Genomic DNA, 22,377 nt, shown 5'->3' on the forward strand with positions numbered 1-22,377 from the left:
GTACTTACTTATGGGACACCCTGTTTATTTGTGTAATATGGTTAGTGTATATAGTCAATGGCAGTATTTAATTTTAAGGCTACAACAACTACAATTAACTAAGAGCAAATACACATTCCCCACTATGTGGCCACTAAAGTGATGATATCAGCATTTTAAGTGGCAATAACAGTGGCACAAAGAGTTGATTTAAACTTCTGTCTACACTCGGACAGATGGACTAGACCAGTGAAATTGGTAAGAATAATTATTGAAGTGTTCCAACATTTTATATGATATGGATAAAACGTATTTAATCAATCAATCAAAATAACTTTATCTAAAACATACTAAATGTTGATCCAAATTTTTAAGCCGTTTTTTACCCTCTTTGTTAAAAAAAAAAACTCCTGGAGATACCATGGATCCTTTGCTAACTTTCATCATTACCAAATTTCATCAAAATCGGACCAAATGTCATCCACACACTAGCACACACACACACAGACATTTTGAGTTCAGGGAGGCCAAAGTCAAATATTTCCACTCAAAACTCAGAATGTCTATGAAAATAGCCTACTTTCTCCATATACTGTATGAAGGGGGGGAAAGTAAAAATGTCTTAAGGTTAAAATAATCTCTATTCTTATGACCATTATTAGAGAACTTTACTATTGGAAATTAGGATTTTAATAAGTTGAAAGATTTTCTAATTTCTACAAATTGTTAGTGAGAAAGCGAGAAAGGTCTTGATGTTTATTTAAATACATTTAAATGAGCTGAATTGTTATGTTTTTGGATATGCTATTACTGTATAATATTTAATATTATTATAAGATTGTATTGTCTCTACATGTTTAGCCCTATATGCTTAGGCCTAACAATGATTTTATCAGTACATTATTTGACATTCAAAACATTATTTAAAAGGAAGAAGTGTATAAACGAATGCTTCAATTTTTATTTAATTTTGTAGAAACTATTGCTATATTAGTTTTTATGTAAGACCTTTTAATTATAATGGGTGAATGATATATTTAATTGATTGTCATTAGCACCGTAACAATTAGTTCCCATTAGCAGAGGAGTCTGCAAAATTCAAAAGCACAGGTTTCCCTTAGTTTTGAATATTTAAACAATCTGATCATCCAATCTTCAATAAACTATCATCTTATCAAACAGTAATTGTTAAAGATAGCAACATCACATTAACATAGACCCAGACATACATTATGATGTGATAAGTTGTCAATTACTTTGTTATCACAACCACAATCATAAATATCAATTATTATGATTGGCTAGTAAATCATAATTTGTCTTGATTAATAATAATTTATAATTTTTTAACTTTTTCAGTTAATCCTTTCTTATGCTTTGTACTTTATGCTTTTCGTATGTTTAAGTAGCAATATTCATGGTTTTAGTTATATTTTGATGTTTAACTTTTATAAACGGTTAGACTATTTTATTTTATTTTCAACAGAATTTTTTTCTTTTCTTCAAAAAGAGCTGGAAATAGTGGTTTCAATACATTTTTAAATAAAAAATTCACCAATTATTTTTTTAAATACTAAAATATTGGTGACATTTTATTTTAAAATTTACAGTATTAGAAAATTTGTTATTTAAAGTGTTTGAATAAATACGAATACAATACTATCAAAACTTCAACAAAACACACTGTATTTATATATGATTTGAACGATTAGGATACGAGTAAGCAAAGTAACTGAATAAATAGTAATAAGCCCGTTTGATAAGGAATTGACCCTTTAGAGTAAACATAACAAACTCTGAGACTGCAGTGGCACAGTTGCAACTAATTTATATTGACAAGTCTCAGAGTTGTAGGTTAGTTTACCAAAATACTTATTAAAATACTTCTTTGGTAAATTAAGCTTATAAGAACTATTGTTAATTTACTGCTATTATACTGCAATTTATAAGTATGAATTACAGTAGGCCTATAAACAGTTGCCAAGCAATTGACAGTTTCATGTTTTCCAACACTCTTAAGTTTCAGACACATTTATTAATTGTTTTAATTCTGTAATTTTAACATGTTTTATGTATCGTCGTTGTCTTCAAACTGTCTATTTCCAATTTACTGTCTTTTAATTAATTTATTACTCTTTTATAAAACATAATCATAAAAACATACTTCCAATACAAGTATGGTTCGTCACACTTGCAGATGAGATTCAATGGAAATCTTACATTTTCTGCACTTAAAGATTCCCATTTGTAACGCAAGTTAATTTTTAAACATAAAACAAAATAGCAAAATTTTACATCGTGAGAAAAAATATGTATTGTACCTGTGAAACGTTTGTTTTAACGTCAGGCAACAGAAGTTAAGTCTGCAAGATTATGAGCGCTTTTACTTTACCCTGCGCTCGGGTATGTGCAACTACGGGTAATTGTCATTAAATATAAAATAGACTAAATGTTTTGTGATGTACATTGATTAAAAATGTTGGATTTCAGTATATCACCAAGTTTTAATTCTATACATACAGGGTGTCCAGGAACTCTCTACCAATATTTTAGGGCATTGCTCCTGGGTAAGAAACATACCTAAATATCATATTTAAATTGTCCGGAAGTCCTTAGTTACTCACACAGCCGCCATTTTGTTTTTTCAGTTATTAATTTTTTTTCTAAAGAATGGTTAAACTTACGAAATTGAAACTTTGCACAAAAATTTATGAAAACTATACAAAGCTACAAAAAAAAATGACGATTTTTCCAATTCATAAAACAAAATGGCGGCCATTTTAAAATTTTTGTAAAATCAATGGTTTTTGAGTTATTTAAGAAACAAAATTTTAAATGGCCGCCATTTCGTTTTATGAATTGAAAAAATCGTCATAATTTTTTGGTAGCTTTGTCTAGTTGTCATAAATGTTTGTGCAAAGTTTCAATTTCGTAAGTTTAACCATTCTTTAGAAAAAAATTAAGAACTGAAAAAACAAAATGGCGGCTGTGTGAGTAACTAAGGACTTCCGGACAATTTAAATATGATATTTAGGTATGTTTCTTCCCCAGGAGCAATGCCCTAAAATATTGGTAGAGAGTTCCGGGACACCCTGTATAAGCCGAAACAAGCCTTATCTTAACTTCTCACTTTATCTGCTAACACATCCCGAATCCATATGTTTACGCTTGAAAATGCCCGATAACTGTTAATAGGACAATTTTCTGTGTGATACATGCTAGTTGGCATAATTTCAGATGGTTTCAAAACAGAATATTTGATCTAGAAATCATATACAAACGTAAAAGCACTTTAATTTCCGCGATCGCGGATTCTTATTTCGTAACAGGGGTGTATTTACAGGATTTGAAAATTCTTTTTCTGTATTGTATAAATGCATAAGGATATTTTGAGATATTTAAGTTTTACAATGGGCTGCGGCTTCACCACTATGGTGCTAAAATTTGTTGATTGTAAATATCTTACGTAAATAAAATTGAAAGGGAGTATTTAATTTCATGAAAGTATTTTTTTTATGGGCGTTGCATTTAGTTGCTTCACGTTCCATATACCTATAGATGGAGAAATCAGCTTTATTTGCCGATACAGCCATTTATATTTACATATTTACAGCCAGTTATGTATGTCGGCCAGACTGTCTTTTGTTGATACTCGCCCGTTTTTATCAAGAGATTCAATTTCAAATGATGAGATTATTCTTAGATACTTTAATACAAAATCCCAGGTTCTGCTTTCACGTACCACTAAATCAAAAATATCATAGACAACCCAAAATTGATTAAAGGTTTTCGTTAAGTTACGTTTAATAAGTCATCCAGTTATTTGTTGTTCGAGTATTTAACCTTATTTTAAATTTCTGGATGACGATCTTTCCCAAATTACGGTAAATCAATGCTAAAATCTGTAATTGTTAAAGACTAATGCATTTTAAAATGCATTAGTCTACTTAAACCAAAATTTAAAATTTCTATGACTGGTCAAAATGGAAATACATAATAAAAATCAAAAGCTTTGCAATTTGCTGAATAATAGTGATGGCATGAGCAAGTTTATTTATATTTTTTGCCAGTGCATCTAAACATTTATCAGTGATAACATAATCATCGGTGGAGAGAGTAAATGCAGCATCAGCGGTCAGGGCTAGAGATATACAGCGGTAGACATGGACGCATTCCTTGAAAGATTGATTCAGATAGTGAATTGACTAACAGTACTGGTTAGACATATAGTTTTCCCGTTTTATTTTCAATTTGACTCCTTTAACAAAATATTACGTTAGTAGTTTGGGAAATGGGTATTTATCGTATGAGTTTGGTTGTTTTAATACTAGTACGGTAAACAAATGTTGGACGACCGATATGTTTCGCAATACTACCTTAAAACCAGACAGTAAAACAAATTGTCAAAATAAGTCATGTTCCCATCGACTCCCAAGGACTTCAAAATCACTTTTCATAACGTTTCTGACGGTATAGCCACAGAATTCCGATTTAAACTTATTTAATTGTCCTGTGATTCGTAAAGAGATCTAAGCCGTATTGCATTTTCTTGTGATTTTGCATTTACAATTAAGTTAAGTGTACATTTTGTTAGGTTGGTAATTATTTATTTTGACGAAATATTTGAGGTTTTCAATAGCTAAAACGAATCGCAATCAGCTTGTGTCCGGCGAAATTCATTATCTTACGTTACGTTAATGTAATTCCATTTGATTAAGCAGGTGGCAAACAGCTGTCCCATGTGTGGAGAGTCCATATAAAATATATTATTTATGTTTCCAGAATTTTATTTTCCGGCGTTGCCCAACATGTGTTTTCGAAACTTCATATTCTAGGTTTCTACCCAACTTAACATCGAATGTGATTCCAAATAGTGGAACGAAGTGTATCCTGTGTTTTGTTACTCAGTTGTAGGTGTATTCCTCTTCGTTCTTAAATGCTTTGTGATCAACCTTCTAAAGGCCAGAACAAAAGGTTCAAGTTGAATATATATATTGGATAATCCATACATTATCCTTATTAGAAATGCTGTCCCCATATACAGGAAGGCAGTAACAAATGTTATGGGGACAAAGGACCGGGGTTTCTGGTAGAACAGTATTTAATCTGCTCACGTCTAACAGTTCATTCTCTGATTACTGAATATCAGATATGAAATGAGATGAGAAAGAGTTATGTGTCAAGTACAACACCCTGCGTGGTGCCGTCACAGACAATCGCTTTCTTCAAGAGTTGTCGTCAGATCTACTCATTCTATCATCATTGAGGTTCAGTTTACATGACATCATTCGTATTAATACTCAAATTGAGCCAATCGACGCTGAACGAGTTGGAAACGCTGCGAAATCACTTTTACCGTCGATCGATGTTAGTCATGTCGGGGGGTTTTAGATAAGTGTAGTTGTTTGATATCAGCATACATAGTTTACGTTTAAAGAATACTTTAAAAGTAGATCATTGGATTTACACCAAGAATTAATTTAAATTAGGTTTCGAGATGTTACTGAAGTATCTAATAAATCAAATATATTATTTTAAGGAAATCCTGATCTATATAAGAAACGTAGACCTACAACACACACCCTTTGAGTATGTGAAATCACCATGTTGTGTCTTATTTCAAATAATTTCCCTATAACACTAAACCATGTAGGTAAGAATGTAACAATGCAAATCAGCTGATCGGTAATGAAGTAAAGAATACAGGGCTACCAACTTATGAGCTCATTTTGTATATTGGGTGGATAAGTAGTCTATTATGTCCTTGTGATACAGTTATGACTTTAGCTTACCTGAGTTAAGTTCTAAGTTTCATTCTTTAACATCAAAAGCTGATCTCATCTTATCAGGGAATAGTCTTTAAAAGTTCTCTATGATGTTACTTACTTCATTTATTACTTTATGTATTCCTACTTTTACGCTCTCATTGCACATATACTTGCGTTACACTAAAAAGAAATCTATCTGGTTTGATTTGGGTAAAAAAATAAATAGAAAAAATAATTATACAAACTTATTGATCCAACCATTCCTGATTTCTTAATGAAGCAGCCACTTCACGTTTTCAAGGGCACAAAATAATGTAGAAGCAAAATATGAACATCGTCAAAGGATTCCTCTATCTATCTTCTTACATTCCACAAGCTAAAACATGATACAACAGATCAATAGTGCAACCTAGAACTGTATCAGTGATGTGACGATAGGAAACATTGTGTTTCCTTGTCTAATTTTAAGAGTTCATTTACGTCAAACCATTAGTCCGTTATAGCCTAATTACAAATGGTTCTCAATCGGGCTAGAAAGTTTATCAAACATATTCCATCCACTGTTACTTGGTGTCTCTTTAGACATCTTTGAGCTAAATGAATATTGAATAACTGGTGGTACAGTGTCACACAAATCTTGATAACAGATTTGAAAGTCAAGCGTTTAACATCTAGGCTTGAAAACTACCTTGAGGCACTTCCGCATTTGCCGACCTGCTTGGAAGTTTCACTCTCAATTTCGGCAACCGTCAGTCAGCACCGTTGCGTCTCCCGAGCGCCGAGTCTCCCGAGCGCCGAGTCTCCCGAGCGCCGAGTCTCCCGAGCGCCGAGGGCAAATGAGTATCCCCAGCGCCGAGGCCATAAATTACCAAAGAGTCTGCTCAGTGATGCAGAAGTGACGAGGGTTAATACCTTCTATTTTAAAATTGTATCAATGAGTTTAATCTGTGAAGCAGTAAAGGTTAGGTTAAGTTAGGTTAGGTTAATCATTCAAGATTAAGTGCGATCATCTCAAAAGTACGAGAGTCGGTAAGCTGAATTAAAAAATATTCATTAAATGTTAATTTAGAATTCTAAACGTCTCATGTCTGCAATGAAATGTATGTAAAATTAACGTAATTCCAGTGCTGATTGTCTACAATGCTCAATTGGGTACAATCCTTTACCGCAGTTCGTTGCTTTTGTGAATTCAAATTCGGCTGTCAAAACTGTCAGATTATGTCAGATAGCCTGCTCGGCGCTGGGGAGACGCGGCGCTCGGGAGACGGAATCGTGAACACTCTAGGACAAAAACCGACAAATTGTTCTTCCACTGTATATAAAACAAATATTTGGTTGTAGCGTTGTAGCCTATGACAATTTGTAACCATCAAATCAAATCAAATCAATATATCTTTATTCATATAAGACAAATACATGTTAGTACATCTGAATAGTGTCAACTTAGCTATTTAAATTAGCATTTTTTGCTTAATTATTCATATACTCTTCTATTTAAAATAATACTTTAGCAAAACAAGTAAGTTTTTAGTTTTCGTTTGAATTTGGAACTGTTTATTTGACACTTTAATCCTTTTAGTAATTTTCTGAAATAGCTTGCTCCTTTGTAAGACGGCTTCTTTGTGTAAAATTCAAGTCTATGGTGAGTGGGTATGATTTCATTCTTTTTTCGTGTGTTGTAATGGTGGTGTATTTCTTGTTCAAAAAAATGTATCCTTATTGTTTAAAAATATCATAATAGGGTCAAAAATAAACTGACTATAAACTTGTAATATGTTTAGCATTTTAAAAACTTTCCCTGCATTATGTATCTGGATAGGTTCTTTATTATTCTATTTGCTTTATTTTTTTCTTTAAGTATTTTATCTAGATTTTCTAATTTAGATGAGCCATACAGACTAATTCCAAATGAAATGTGTGAATGTATGTATGAATGGTAAATAATTTTAAGAGTGGATTCACTGCACATCCCTGCCATTCTTCTTAGTGCGTACATGCCAGAATTTATTTTAGGTAAAATGTTGTCTACATGCTCATTCCAATCCAAGTTATTATCTATTGTTAGACCAAGAAATTTTGTACTTGTGGCAAGGTCAATAGGCTCAGTATTCACCTAAATCAAGGGTTCTTTTTTTATCCTTGATCGGGCTGTTCTGAAGGAAATGTAGTTAGTTTTCTCAATATTTAAGTGGATGTTGTGATTTTCAAAAAAAGGAATCATATTTCCTATTTTAGTGAATGATAAAATTCTTTCTTGTTCTAAATTGTTACCCGATACTTTAATATTTGAATCATCAGCATATAGGCAGAGGTTTGTGTTATCTGAGTTTGATACTGATTTAGAAATATCTTTCAAACACCATATAAACAAGCGTGGTCCCAGCACAGATCCCTGAGGCACACCAAATTTTACTGGTTTCAATTCTGATTTATGATTTATAATTCTATTGTTTTTGGCCAAGTGAGTAATCTGAACAAACTGATATCTATTATTTAGGTATGAACTAAACCAATTCAAGGAATGAGGATCCAAGCCAAGGGATTTTAATTTGGCAAGAAGACTTTCATGATCACAGTGTCAAAAGCCTTCGACAGGTCCATAGAGATTCCAACGCATGGTTCACCAGCATCTATTGAGTCTATCACTGATTTGATAAAAGAAACACTAGCAGTTGTCACTGATTTTCCGCTACAAATCCCATGGAGCTATCCACGAGATGGCGTTCTTCAAGAAAATGTGTTAGTTGTATGTAAACTGCCTTTTCATAAATTTTAGATAAAGTTGGTAATAGAGATAGCGGCCGATAATTTGAAGGATTTTTTCGTCATTCTTTTTGTGTATGGGAATAATTTTAGCTATTTTTAACTGGATTGGAAAATTTCCTGCGATAAAAGAAGAATTAACTAAGTGTCATAAAACTTAACCAAGTACAACTTTTTACTGCTTTTAGCAAAATAATATGAATATCATCATTACCACTTGAGAATTTCTTCTTAAGTGAATTTTATCTCCATGTCTAACGCTTGTGAATAACGTAGCATGGCAAAAGGTTTGAATAAAATCACTCACGCATAAACTAACAGACCTTGATTTGAAACAAAAAACTTAACATACCGGTCAGTCCAGTTCAGTTACTGAGTTAATTCCGGAGAGTAGAAAAATGGCGTGTTCATACTCCGGCAGCAGCAAACCAGAAAAGTGATTTTCACTTGCTTTGATGAGTTTCTATCCAAAAAGGTTGACAAAGGACAAGTTTAACATTTTAAATCCACACCTTACTTCTCTATAATTCGTCAATAAAAATAACCTAATATACCGCGAATCTATTTAAAAAATAAGTTCCTAATTCCACTTTAATTTGTCTAGTAGTTGATTACCATAATGAGTGTATTTAATTCACTACCAATTTTTTTGTCATTAAAAGGCAATCGGAGCAAAATATGTAATTAGGCTTAGCCCGTACGCTTCGCGTTAATCATGTTTAGGCCCCAAAAAAATTCCAAAAGTCGGTATTGGTATGTTGCTAGTTGCTACGATGAACACAACAGCTGTGTTGACTAAATTGTAAATGCCTACCATAGAATAAAGAAGTTTGAAAATGCCCTATCGGTGGACAAGCAATTTACAGCAAAATAATTTATTTTCAATTAAGGCAACGTGGGTCAACGTACCGTAACCAAAAGAGGTTGGGAATTAATATAAGATCTAAATTCTTTCTTTGAAAACTGATTTAAAGGAGGAAAACAATTTATTATATGGATAGATAATTAGTAACAGTTTTTATACATGACCCTGCCAGCCCTAAAAAATACTTTATCAAGGTCGAATCGGCTTAACGAACTCATTCATGTAAACCTACGGACAATGTCTTCTTATACAGTAGGTCTAAAGTTACACAATTATTGTTCCTTTTAAGTATCATTTTGAGAATAACACTTTAAATGTAAATTTTTTTTAACAATTGGGACGACAGGCTTTTTTGCTATGGATACAAAAAAAAAAAATCTTGGACATTGAACCCTGACAACTGTTATAATACGCATTCACTACAGGGAAAACTCACTAAAATCAAGTAGTTTGTTAACCACTGTTTGACATGTTTTTTTTTACCTTGTTTGGGCATTTAGCTGTAACTTTACCTAGTCTCACAAAGGTTTTCCGATTGATTCCACTACTCTGGACGTTTTAAATGCATTGTGTAAGCGTTTCCTGATTACAAAATTACAAAGGAGTAGTACTGTATTGACAGGATTGAAGGTGAACAGTGAACACTGAGCGCGCGAGGGCGATGACATGTCGGCGACGGCAGCGCTCCAACTTGACGTCCGGCCAAGACATGTCAGTCTACACTGTTCCAGCATAGCACCATAGTCAGACAACAAATATTTGTTAAAAAGGTGTAAATAAAAGTGGAAAGTATTGTAATGTGAATGGAATTCTGATATGTAGCCTTGCGGTTAAAGTCTGTATGATGGGACCTATCTCATGAGCCAATCTCCATGGGATGGTCCGAGCCTTCATTTGTTAGTTTCCAGAGGTTCAGGAGACAGGTCTCGTCATGCAGACTATAGCATCTTTGACTTATGTCACTAGAGTGTTTGATGAGTTATCTGAGGGTGTTCTATAGTACTGTACACGGTCCGGACAGTCTATACTGAACCAAAGGCATGGGTCCGCGTCCTAGGCCGGATTGTCGTCTAGTATCGACGTCAAGTTGTCTCTGTTGCATTTTGGTGTCAGGAGACATGAGCATCTCTGAAAAATCTGGGGATGCAGCTTGATGGGTTCGCTACCGTCAAGATGTAACATTTACGTCCGCGTCAAGTTGTCTGTACGTCAAGTTGCATCCACGTCAAGTTATATCACACAAAAAGTCTGCAGGTTCAACTTGAGGTACTCTTTTTTAGCGTCAAGTTTTAGAGTAAATCTACATTTTTGTAGCTTAAATGTCGAGTTACAAAAGTGAAAAAATAGACCCAGTGTTTTAATTTGTTTTCTTTTGTTTTTTTAGCCCCACTCCAAACGGTTAGAGAAGAAAAATAGAAGCATTTTGTAGGTAATTAAACTCTCTACAAATTTGATTGATACTGGTTTTCCTAGAAAACAACAAGTGGTGGTGCTGTAGTGGTTTATTGCTGAACTACAGGGATCTAAAGTTGGAATTTTGGCAAATTTCGTAAACAAATTATTTATTCCCCTTTTTATTAAGTGAATATTTTCTTAGCCTTAAAGTCGTAGAAACAAAATATTAAACATAATTGTAGGAAATTTAACTGTCTACAACATTGAATACATCTTCTTTTGCACAAAAATGCACCAAAACTGAGATATAGGCGAAAATCTCAAGAAAGTGCCAATGTTTTTTGTACATTTTGCATTTCAAATACCTACTTACCATCCTAGGCAACATATAAAACAATTTAGAACTACCATTAGTAAGTTGGAAGAAGGGCCTTTTTTGTCTCTATTTACTGGACTACGTTGTATATAAGTTATCAGCGTATGCACGCGTAGATTCGTTCGTTGTTGTGTTTTTTTTAGTCTAGACCGGTGGTGGAATTAATTTGATTTAGTTATGCTATTGAAGATAATAATTTATTTTTAGGGCTATAGTCAGCTTCCGTCGGTTCAAGAGGTATTTATAATTCATTAGATCGGAAAAACAGTTCATGGTCTAGGGCTAGTTTTAATAATGTTCTCCTAGACCAACTTTTTCCTTGGGATAATTTTACTCGATTTCCTGCTCTTCATTGAGAGTCAAATCTTAATTATCAAAATGGAACTTCTATAGAAAAGAGTACAATTAAAACTATCCGACAACTTGAAATTTTAAAATGCCTGTAAGAGGCTAACTGTAATGTGCTATATGTTATTAACTTCAAATTAATATTTATCTTAATATTATCATTGTGCTGATAATTTACTCCATGAAAATGTGTGGAATTCATGTTGTACTTTTAATTGTATATTTCATAGTTCATTGTAGTTGAGTGCACGTGTGTAATTCTAAAAACTTTTAATTGTGTATTTTAATGCTTCATTGTATTTGGGCGCTCCTATGTAATTCAGAACTGAGATACAAAATAGGCAAATATTTTATAAAAAGGTTGTTTAAGTTTTCCAGCCGCAGAACGCTTTGGATTGTTCCAGAGTTTCCAAACGATTCAACAGTAAATTTGTTTAAGCCTGAATAATCCGTGCAAGCATTTCCCAGGCCTCACTTACAACTAATAGTGTTAACACCCGAAAGTTATGTAACAGCACCCAACCCCCTCCCTTCCAGGGATATCGTATTGCTGTGGGGTGCCTTTCAAGCGGAGGATTTTGTCGCCACATGATGATGTCCGTGCCATTTCATGTCTGAAATAATAAATCGAGGACCGAAGCTAATTCATTGAACCAAGAAATAGGAGATGACAAAATCCGTAAAACCCCTCTAGGAGACCATACAGACAACTACAAGTGTTACTGGTTTTTATAAAATACTAGTATGCATTTAAGGCTTCATACATATATTTGATACTGCACAGAAATATATTAAAATGACTCCCTAACACCGAATAACAAGTAGGCAGAGACTTTAGGTGTCTACTCTTTATCTGTGCTTCTATTGATGTTGTTGGAAAATGAAAAGTATAAACACACTTTTACTATTACGTTATCACCTAATAGAAAAAAAGTTTCCCTATGGAAAAATATTTGGTATTCATCATTGCCTCCACGGCCTCCAGGACTGATTTATGACAGTAGCCAATAAGTCAAATTTATCCTCCATATGCATTACTGTTGAATAACATTTCTAAAAATTGTATCCTATGGATAAGCGAATTTTTACCACCAATGAATGCAACCAGGAACCTACAGTTGAGACGGGGCCAGGGGCTAGATCTAGAAACCGCGAAACCCCCGAAGTGGGATCAAGGCCAAGGGGCCCACACTAAACTCTGCAATCTGTTAAGTAAAATTACGTTTTATGAAGAATATCATTTACCAATAATTTACAATATATACTATTTTCTAATTCCATATTGTCTGTAAAAAAAAGAATATGCTGCAAACACAACAAGAAACCTACAGTAACTGCAAGACCATGGTAGTGAGGACATCTTCCATCACGAGGTCTCTCATGGGTCATGTGATTTGTATGTGCCGCCAACATAACAAGAAACCTACAGTAACTTCAAGACCTTGGTAGTGAGGACATCTTCCACCACGAGGTCTCTCATGGGTCATGTGATTTGTATATGCCGCCAACATAACAAGAAACCTACAGTAACTGCAAGACCTTGGTAGTGAGGACATCTTCCATCACGAGGTCTCTCGTGGGTCATGTGATTTGTATGTGCCGCCAACATAACAAGAAACCTACAGTAACTGCAAGACCTTGGTAGTGAGGACATCTTCCATCACGAGGTCTCTCATGGGTCATGTGATTTGTATGTGCCACCAACATAACACGAATCATACAGTAACTGCAAGACCTTGGTAGTGAGGACATCTTCCATCACGAGGTCTCTCAGGGGTCATGTGATTTGTATGTGCCACCAACATAACAAGAAACCTACAGTAACTTCAAGACCTTGGTAGTGAGGACATCTTCCATCACGAGGTCTCTCATGGGTCATGTGATTTGTATGTGCCGCCAACATAACAAGAAACCTACAGTAACTTCAAGACCTTGGTAGTGAGGACATCTTCCACCACGAGGTCTCTCATGGGTCATGTGATTTGTATGTGCCGCCAACATAACAAGAAACCTACAGTAACTACAAGACCTTGGTAGTGAGGACATCTTCCATCACGAGGTCTCTCATGGGTCATGTGATTTGTATGTGCCGCCAACATAACACGAAACCTACAGTAACTGCAAGACCTTGGTAGTGAGGACATCTTCCATCACGAGGTCTCTCAAGGGTCATGTGATTTTTATTTGCCGCCAACATAACAAGAAACCTACAGTAACTGCAAGACCTTGGTAGTGAGGACATCTTCCATCACGAGGTCTCTCATGGGTCATGGGATTTGTATGTGCCACCAACATAACAAGAAATCTACAGTAACTGCAAGACTTTGGTAGTGAGGACATCTTCCATCACGAGGTCTCTCATGGGTCATGTGATTTGTATATGCCGCCAACATAACAAGAAACCTACAGTAACTGCAAGACCTTGGTAGTGAGGACATCTTCCATCACGAGGTCTCTCGTGGGTCATGTGATTTGTATGTGCCGCCAACATAACAAGAAACCTACAGTAACTGCAAGACCTTGGTAGTGAGGACATCTTCCATCACGAGGTCTCTCATGGGTCATGTGATTTGTATGTGCCGCCAACATAACACGAATCATACAGTAACTGCAAGACCTTGGTAGTGAGGACATCTTCCATCACGAGGTCTCTCAGGGGTCATGTGATTTGTATGTGCCACCAACATAACAAGAAACCTACAGTAACTTCAAGACCTTGGTAGTGAGGACATCTTCCATCACGAGGTCTCTCATGGGTCATGTGATTTGTATGTGCCGCCAACATAACAAGAAACCTACAGTAACTTCAAGACCTTGGTAGTGAGGACATCTTCCACCACGAGGTCTCTCATGGGTCATGTGATTTGTATGTGCCGCCAACATAACAAGAAACCTACAGTAACTACAAGACCTTGGTAGTGAGGACATCTTCCATCACGAGGTCTCTCATGGGTCATGTGATTTGTATGTGCCGCCAACATAACACGAAACCTACAGTAACTGCAAGACCTTGGTAGTGAGGACATCTTCCATCACGAGGTCTCTCATGGGTCATGTGATTTGTATGTGCCGCCAACATAACAAGAAACCTACAGTAACTACAAGACCTTGGTAGTGAGGACATCTTCCATCACGAGTTTTAAACTCATGTGACTTCAACCTTCGTGTTTGCATATCGTTATTGCATGCAAAGGAAACAATTTCAATGTATCGACGTCTTCGATATAATATGGTACTTGTCAATACATTTGTTCATTATTCGTTGCTTTTTAACACAAAATTCAAAACTCGTAAGATAATACTTAAACTAATATTTTTAAACTATGTAGCTTAGAATAGCATTTGTAATTATGGTTTTTTTACGTTTATATCAGCATTATCAAACCAACAGTACAGGAATGAAGAAGTTTAAAAATAATTTTAAAATTTTAGAGGGTTAACATAATTAATGTAAAACGAGAAAAATGAAGCAAGAAAATACAAAATTAGGCTAAACATAATCCTTTTGCGGCATTTACTGAACCAAGGCTATATAAATACTTGTAAAACACGTAAAATAAAAATAAACTATTTCAAATTTAGTGTAGCAGCATCAGACCCACATCGGTTATTATAGTGGATTGATATCCCGACCGCTAAACACATCAACTGATTCATGCTGAAGAGCTATAATTACCCTTTCAAAAGATTAGCTACGCACATAAACTTAACTAGATATCGAAACGTAGTGGGAGTTATCGAAGTGCTATAAATTGACTTGAGAGTTTTTGGAGTACATACCTTTCGAGTGCGATGGGTGTGAACGACTGTTATCACCAAGGTACTATCAGTGAGTAGTCAGCTGATCCGACCCACGTGACACGTTAACTACATGTTGTAGACGAAGAATGTCTCGAGCTTCGAAGCCAGCTGTTTTAAAACCAGCTGTGTTTATAACAGTGAATATTGCACTTATTAAACGCCTCATTACGATAGTTAAGCCGTTGGGATATTTTGTGTAACTATTTTATTTTGTGAATCGTTCTCTTTTGGGACACATTAAGTTTGCAAAAACAGAAGATGGTGTTTCAAAAGTGTTTTATCCACATACGAAATAACGTTTCGAAATAAAAGTCTTTATATTACAGCGGTTCACTTTATAATTTATCTGTAAAATTAAAATTGTATCCGCTATGAATTAAGTTAAAACAAAGGAACTAGGACGAAGCAGAAATTGTAGAACAAAACTTTAACACCGTAAAACCAAATGCAAATCGGGCAACCTTTAATTGAAAATATTAATTTTGTTTATTAAAAAAATTATAAAAATGTATGCTTTGTTTGAAGTTTATTATTGTTGTTAGGTAATGTTGTTTAAAGGTTTATTGGGGATATTTTCATCGCAATTTTATAAAAATCAGTATATCATCAAATCAGTAATTTTTTAGTAGTTTATATTATAAACATTTAAATGGCCAAAACTTTTTAATGTTTAATACAACTAAGTTTTTGTTAATAGTTCTGTATCTTTTGCCCTAAAATACATAGTTTCACAAAGATCGGTTGAAACAGTTCAAAGATAAAAACGTTTCTATAAAAATACAAAACGGATATTTGTTTAACATAGCGATTTGTAAAAAAATCATTCTTGATTTCCTCTTCAATTTGACCCATACAAACATTTTCCGAGTATGGCTGTTTACTTACGGGACACCCTATACCCTGGTATTTTAAACAATTAGCAATAGAATTCCACAGAGATGACCAAGTATAATAGCGTTTAAAGTTTTATTATCAGTTATCGCACACAAATTACAATTTTACAAGGACCAAATTTGGCGATCTGCTCATATTGAGCTACGGTACATTCAAACGCCAAACCATGTACGTTACTTGTAGCTAACGGGGTCTATAGGAAGCATCATGCAAGGACATGTTCACCATGGTTGTCGGTCATTTCTAACAATACGGGCAATTGTGTTGTCCACGCTATCATTGTTGTTCAGCTGGTAGTAGATAACTCAGCTGGTGTTGGTTATACGTATTTACTTATTTGGACACTTTCACAAACAAAAACTCTTTTAATCATATGGTACGTGTGTCTTTTGAAGTACGTTGGCTCTTTCCTTCCTCAGTTAAGCATGCTTTTGACGTTAAAGACTAGAACAAATATGTGTTATGCTATGCTAGTAACCCTATCGCCGAATATAGGCGAGCACGATAGTGTACCCGGTCTGCCCTGTACGCTCGGGATGGTTCGCCTGGGGTAGTGGATTTTTACCCCCCTGGAATTTCACCCCCTGGGCAAACTGACGTCACAGACCAGGGGGTAAAATTCCGGCCGCGAACTTTTGAGTTGCACAACATCAGTTCGATGGATTAAAGGTAGTAACGTTTATTTTCACGGTTATGAATTTAATCAGAACACATCAAATTATAAAAACCTAGAGTGTACGTGCCGGAATTTTACCCCCGGACTTTTACCCCCTTCATGAGGTCAGCTCAAAATGTACGGCCCGGATTTTTACCTACGGAATTTTACCCCCCCCCCCTGGATTTTTACCTCCAGAATTTTACCCGGTGGCTAGATATAAAAATAAGTAGGCTAGGGACGATTAATTTTCTTCTTAAAGTTTTAATTTAGCAACAATAGATTTATATTCACCATACCGCTGGCGAACTTGTGTGTGTAAGCAGAACTTAGTATAAAGGTGTTTTAAATCAATAAATAAGGTTACCTTCGTCAATCAGCTCATAGAAGTTGAAACATTGTTACGGCCGTTTCAGCATATCCATGCCATCATCAGACGTTCAGCCAAGTGGCGTCGTTAATATACAAAAACACAAACTGTCACACGCGACGTACACATACATAAACATAAACGGGGGTTTTTGACTAAACAGGCCTGTTGATAAGACATATCCGCACAAGAGCAAGTAGCTGAACGTCTGATGATGGCATGGATATGCTGAAACGGCCGTAACAATGTTTCAACTTCTATGAGCTGATTGACGAAGGTAACCTTATTTATTGATTTAGTCACAAGATCAGCTCAGGAGCTAAAAAATATGGATTTTAAAGGTGTTTTGGTGCCGATATTGAGGATAAAATTAAAATATTTACAAATTTTACTCATAATACATAGAATATCGATATACTAATTATAATTACTTTCAGCAAGGCAATCGGAGTATAATCGAATAGTTTAAATCACAGTTTCTAATGCCGAAGAGTAGAATCGATCGAAATCCTTGTAAAATCGCTCCTCGCACGCGATATGCTTCAACTTACTTAATATTTGATGAACAGAACAGTTGATTATTCATTACTCGTCACTTTCTAAGAAGCGCAGAGACATACATAAACTACTTATTGTATATATGTAGTCTTTTATATACTTCGCGATATAGAACAAATATGTTATCACATTCTTCCTTTTACAGAATAAAACGCAAAACGTTGATAATCACTTTCAATTATTCGGCGAGTTTCCTAAGTACAGGAAGGTAGTGTAGTTCACCTAATTATACTGTATGTAGGAAGTGTATGAAACACTTTTACAGGAACAGCTGTTCTAAATTCCCCAAATTACTTTGGGAAAATCGATGTTGACTCTCGATCTCAGTCTTATACAAAACAGATTTGACTATAGATTAGAGAAGGAATCAAAATATTCATATACGCATCTATTTTTATAACACAAAACAAACCACTTTCTCAATTGAAAATTTCTAACTCGTTGCCAATGCTATATGCTTTTCATTTCACACACACACACACAAGCGACGAGTGTATAAACTTGATACTCGCTAGGGAAAACGCGACTAAAAAAGACGTTGTTTTATGTAAAGTTTTCTATAACTACTTTATAATCAGTGTACAGTCGTGGCCTTGATGAAGTTATGATAGCAATATCACCCAAGGTCATGGGAGCGACAAGACTGGGTCAGACAATACAGTAGAAACTCCATTGTTGTACAATAACTTCCTCTCTTAAATACTGATTCTGGTGACTAGGTCAGACAATAACTTCCTCCTAAAGACTGATGCTGGTGACTAGGCCAGACAACACAGTAGAAACTCTATTGTTGTACAATAACTTCCTCTCCTAAATACTGATTCTGGTGACTAGGTCAGACAATACAGTAGAAACTCTATTGTTGTACAATAACTTCCTCTCCTAAATACTGATTCTGGTGACTAGGTCAGACAATACTAGAAACTCTATTGTTGTACAATAACTTCCTCTCCTAAATACTGATTCTGGTGACTAGGTCAGACAATAACTTCCTCTTAAAGACTGATGCTGGTGACTAGGCCAGACAACACAGTAGAAACTCTATTGTTGTACAATAACTTCCTCTCCTAAATACTGATTCTGGTGACTAGGTCAGACAATACAGTAGAAACTCTATTGTTGTACAATAACTTCCTCTCCTAAATACTGATTCTGGTGACTAGGTCAGACAATACTAGAAACTCTATTGTTGTACAATAACTTCCTCTCCTAAATACTGATTCTGGTGACTAGGTCAGACAATACAGTAGAAACTCCATTGTTGTACAATAACTTCCTCTATTAAATACTGATTCTGGTGACTAGGCCAGACAACACAGTAGAAACTCTTTTGTTGTACAATAACTTCCTCTCCTAAATACTGATTCTGGTGACTAGGTCAGACAATACTAGAAACTCTATTGTTGTACAATAACTTCCTCTCCTAAATACTGATTCTGGTGACTAGGTCAGACAATACTAGAAACTCTTTTGTTGTACAAAAACTTCCTCTCCTAAATACTGAGTATGGTGATTAGATCAGACAATAACTTCCTCTCCTAAATACTGATTCTGGTGACAAGGTTAGACAATGCAGCAGAAATTCTATTGTTGTACAAAAATTTCCTCTCCTAAATACTGAGTATGGTGACTAGGTCAGACAATACAGTAGAAACTCTATTGTTGTACAATAACTTCCTCCTAAATACTGAGTATGGTGACTAGGTCAGACAATACAGTAGAAACTCTTTTTTTGTACAATAACTTCCTCTCCTAAATACTGAGTATGGTGACTAGGTCAGACAATACAGTAGAAACTCTATTGTTGTACAATAATTTCCTCCTAAATACTGAGTATGGTGACTAGGTCAGACAATACAGCAGACACTCTATTGTTGTACAATAACTTCCTGTACTAAATACTGAGTAGGGTGACTAGGTCAGACAATACAGTAGAAACTCTATTGTTGTACAATAACTTCCTCTCCTAAATACTGAGTAGGGTGACTAGGTCAGACAATACAGCAGACACTCTATTGTTGTACAATAACTTCCTTCTAAATACTGAGTATGGTGACTAGGTCAGACAATACAGTAGAAACTCTATTGTTGTACAATAACTTCCTCCTAAATACTGAGTATGGTGACTAGGTCAGACAATACAGTAGAAACTCTATTGTTGTACAATAACTTCCTCTCCTAAATACTGAGTATGGTGACTAGGTCCGACAATGTAGTAGAAACTCTATTGTTGTACAATAACTTCCTCCTAAATACTGATTCTGGTGACTAGGTCAAACAATACATTAGAATCTCTAAACTTCTAAAAATTCAATTCTATCTAGCGTTATCTAGAGAAACTATATTCTGTATTACGAACTCTAATGGTCTATAGTCTGTGCTTCATCTTAAATACTGAGTATGGTGACTAGCCCGGGCAATACAGTAGGAACTCTATTGTTGTACAATAACTTCAACATTTACATAATACATAAATATAAATAGTTTGCAAAGCAAAACAAAGATTTTACATATAAATTCAAATTTATTTTAAAAATTGAAATCTTACTACACATTGTAGTCTGCTGTAGAACAAAGAATAATATTACATTAAATTTTGCAAGTTTGATTAAACCTAATTATGATAGTTGTTATATAGGTGGTTTCTTATAATGTTAATAGAAAATTTTATGGCTGTTAAAGATATTAAAGATATAGCTTAGCACGAAAGTACAGACAGACTTAAACACTAACTTCAACTAACTTAAACACTAACTTCCTCCTAAATACTGAGTAAATGTTGACTAGGTCAGACAATACAGTTACCTAGGGACTCATTGTTGTACGATAACTTCCTCCTAAATATTGATTCTGTTGAATAGGTCAGACAATAACTTCCTCACACTGATTCTGACAATACTGAAATATAATTACCAAACACCGCAATACATTTTTACCCGAATCGTTATCTTGAGCTAATATTTATCGCTGATAGATAGCGACGCGGCGCGACCACAGACTTGGTGTTTGATGAGCCTAGCCAATGTCTGAGTAGACTGTCATTGTAAAAATAGTAAACAGCGGAGAAACGGTCTAAACCGGACGAAGCTGGCGCGAGTCGACACTCAACCACCGATTTCAACTGTGAACCGCTCTTTAGGAAACCAGAGATCTATTTCCTAGACTATGTCAGCTTGATCTGCCAGGCAACTGGCAAGATGTCTTTAGCTCGTATTTTATGCACAGCCAACATCTGTTTAAGAAAATATAGTTTTTTCATTATTTTATGTGAAACATAGCATTTCATTACTAATTAAATTCACTGTCCCTAAGCTACTAGAAGAATCGGAGGAGTATGAGAGCTCGAAAAAGTATTTATCTAAATGAGCCTACAGTGACGATAAAAATAAGCGGTAATCAGTACACAAAGAGTAAATCAATACACATTATAACCTCTATCAATACAGACAATTATCAATTATGACGTTATCGTTTGACTAACGCAGTACATCTGTCCCAGAGGTTCAGTGTCAAATCCCTCAAACCACTAGAAGCATAGATATCGATGTAGATATTGACTTTATCGAGTGCAGATTAATACTCGCGAAGGTCTATCATCTAGAAAAACAAAAATAGCCCCGCCAGAGTAAATCTGCAGACTAAGCGAATTTACATTTTCCTAAATGGATTTTCACTAAAATATATCCGTAAAAATTACATATTCATTACTTATCCAAACGTGCTGACAACTTATCTAGACAACATTAGCTTAACGAGTACTTAGGTTTGCTGCTACAGGGAAGGGAAAATGTGTTTTTGATTAAATGTTAATAGTACCTATAGGATGAATAAATTTGCCAAATTTGTATAATATATCCATAAAAAAACAAACTACAACAGTTGGCTTATCCTCAGTAAAATTAACAAGGGAATTTTAAATTTAGTTTTCTTTCTCCTTAACCATTAAGTGCATAACAAAGCTTCAATATACAACATACATCGGCCGAATTCAAACTCCAATTCTGAATCGTTAAGGGTTTACGTGCTTCAAATCAACAGTTTCAATTTCGATAAAGGTTTTCAAACCCTTTTCTCACTGCAGATCCAAGGTCTACAAGTCGTTCCAGTCGTTATCACTCCATCAGCGAGTGGGCAAGTGCAGATTTTGCGTTTCTCACGTCACGAGTTTCTCCGTTTCCGCACGTTTACTAACGCAGCATTATTCAGCGGATGCAGTTAGCAGTTGCCGGTTAGCATTGTCAGCGTCTGCCATCCAGGTGCCTCTTTCTCAAGGCTTACCACTCAGCACTCTGTGATTCATCTCTTCTCCAGTGGTCTTTGACTGCTTACTGCCTACTGGTTGACCTAGACCTACCACTTCCACACCGCCACACCTACGATATTACTTCTCGTCTGTGCCCAGAGTCCGTGGCCTTTCACCAAAACAGTATTTATGAGGTCCTTTACATAGAAAATACACGATAAAATGAACCAGGCACTAAAACATTAGCTATGTTTAAAGTTAAAGTATTCTTTATACTAAATTCTAATTAGAATAGAAGATAAGACGATTATTTCTCCGTTACGCTCTACTGATTAGTATAACAGATGTTAAAACATGTTTTC

The 22,377-nt window shown here is 35.1% G+C and overlaps 1 protein-coding gene across 4 annotated transcripts in view; it reads right to left on the bottom strand.

Annotated features, from left to right (window-relative positions):
• LOC128997773 (V-type proton ATPase 116 kDa subunit a 1) overlaps positions 1-22,377 on the bottom strand; it is a 57,153-nt gene that overhangs the window by 29,343 nt on the left and 5,433 nt on the right. Inside the window, exon 1 of one of the 4 annotated variants that reach the window (XM_054423451.1) lies at positions 15,275-15,342. The exons of the other annotated variants lie outside the window; for them this stretch is intronic. The gene's annotated coding sequence lies outside the window, so the exon portion shown is untranslated. Of the gene's footprint in view, positions 1-15,274; positions 15,343-22,377 lie in introns of those variants that run through there. 4 annotated transcript variants of the gene reach the window in all.

This window comes from Macrosteles quadrilineatus, unplaced genomic scaffold (assembly GCF_028750875.1).
Source record: "Macrosteles quadrilineatus isolate MER2022 unplaced genomic scaffold, UCM_ALF_1.0 Scaffold_7__1_contigs__length_78375512, whole genome shotgun sequence".
Classification (NCBI taxonomy): Eukaryota; Metazoa; Arthropoda; class Insecta; order Hemiptera; family Cicadellidae; genus Macrosteles; species Macrosteles quadrilineatus.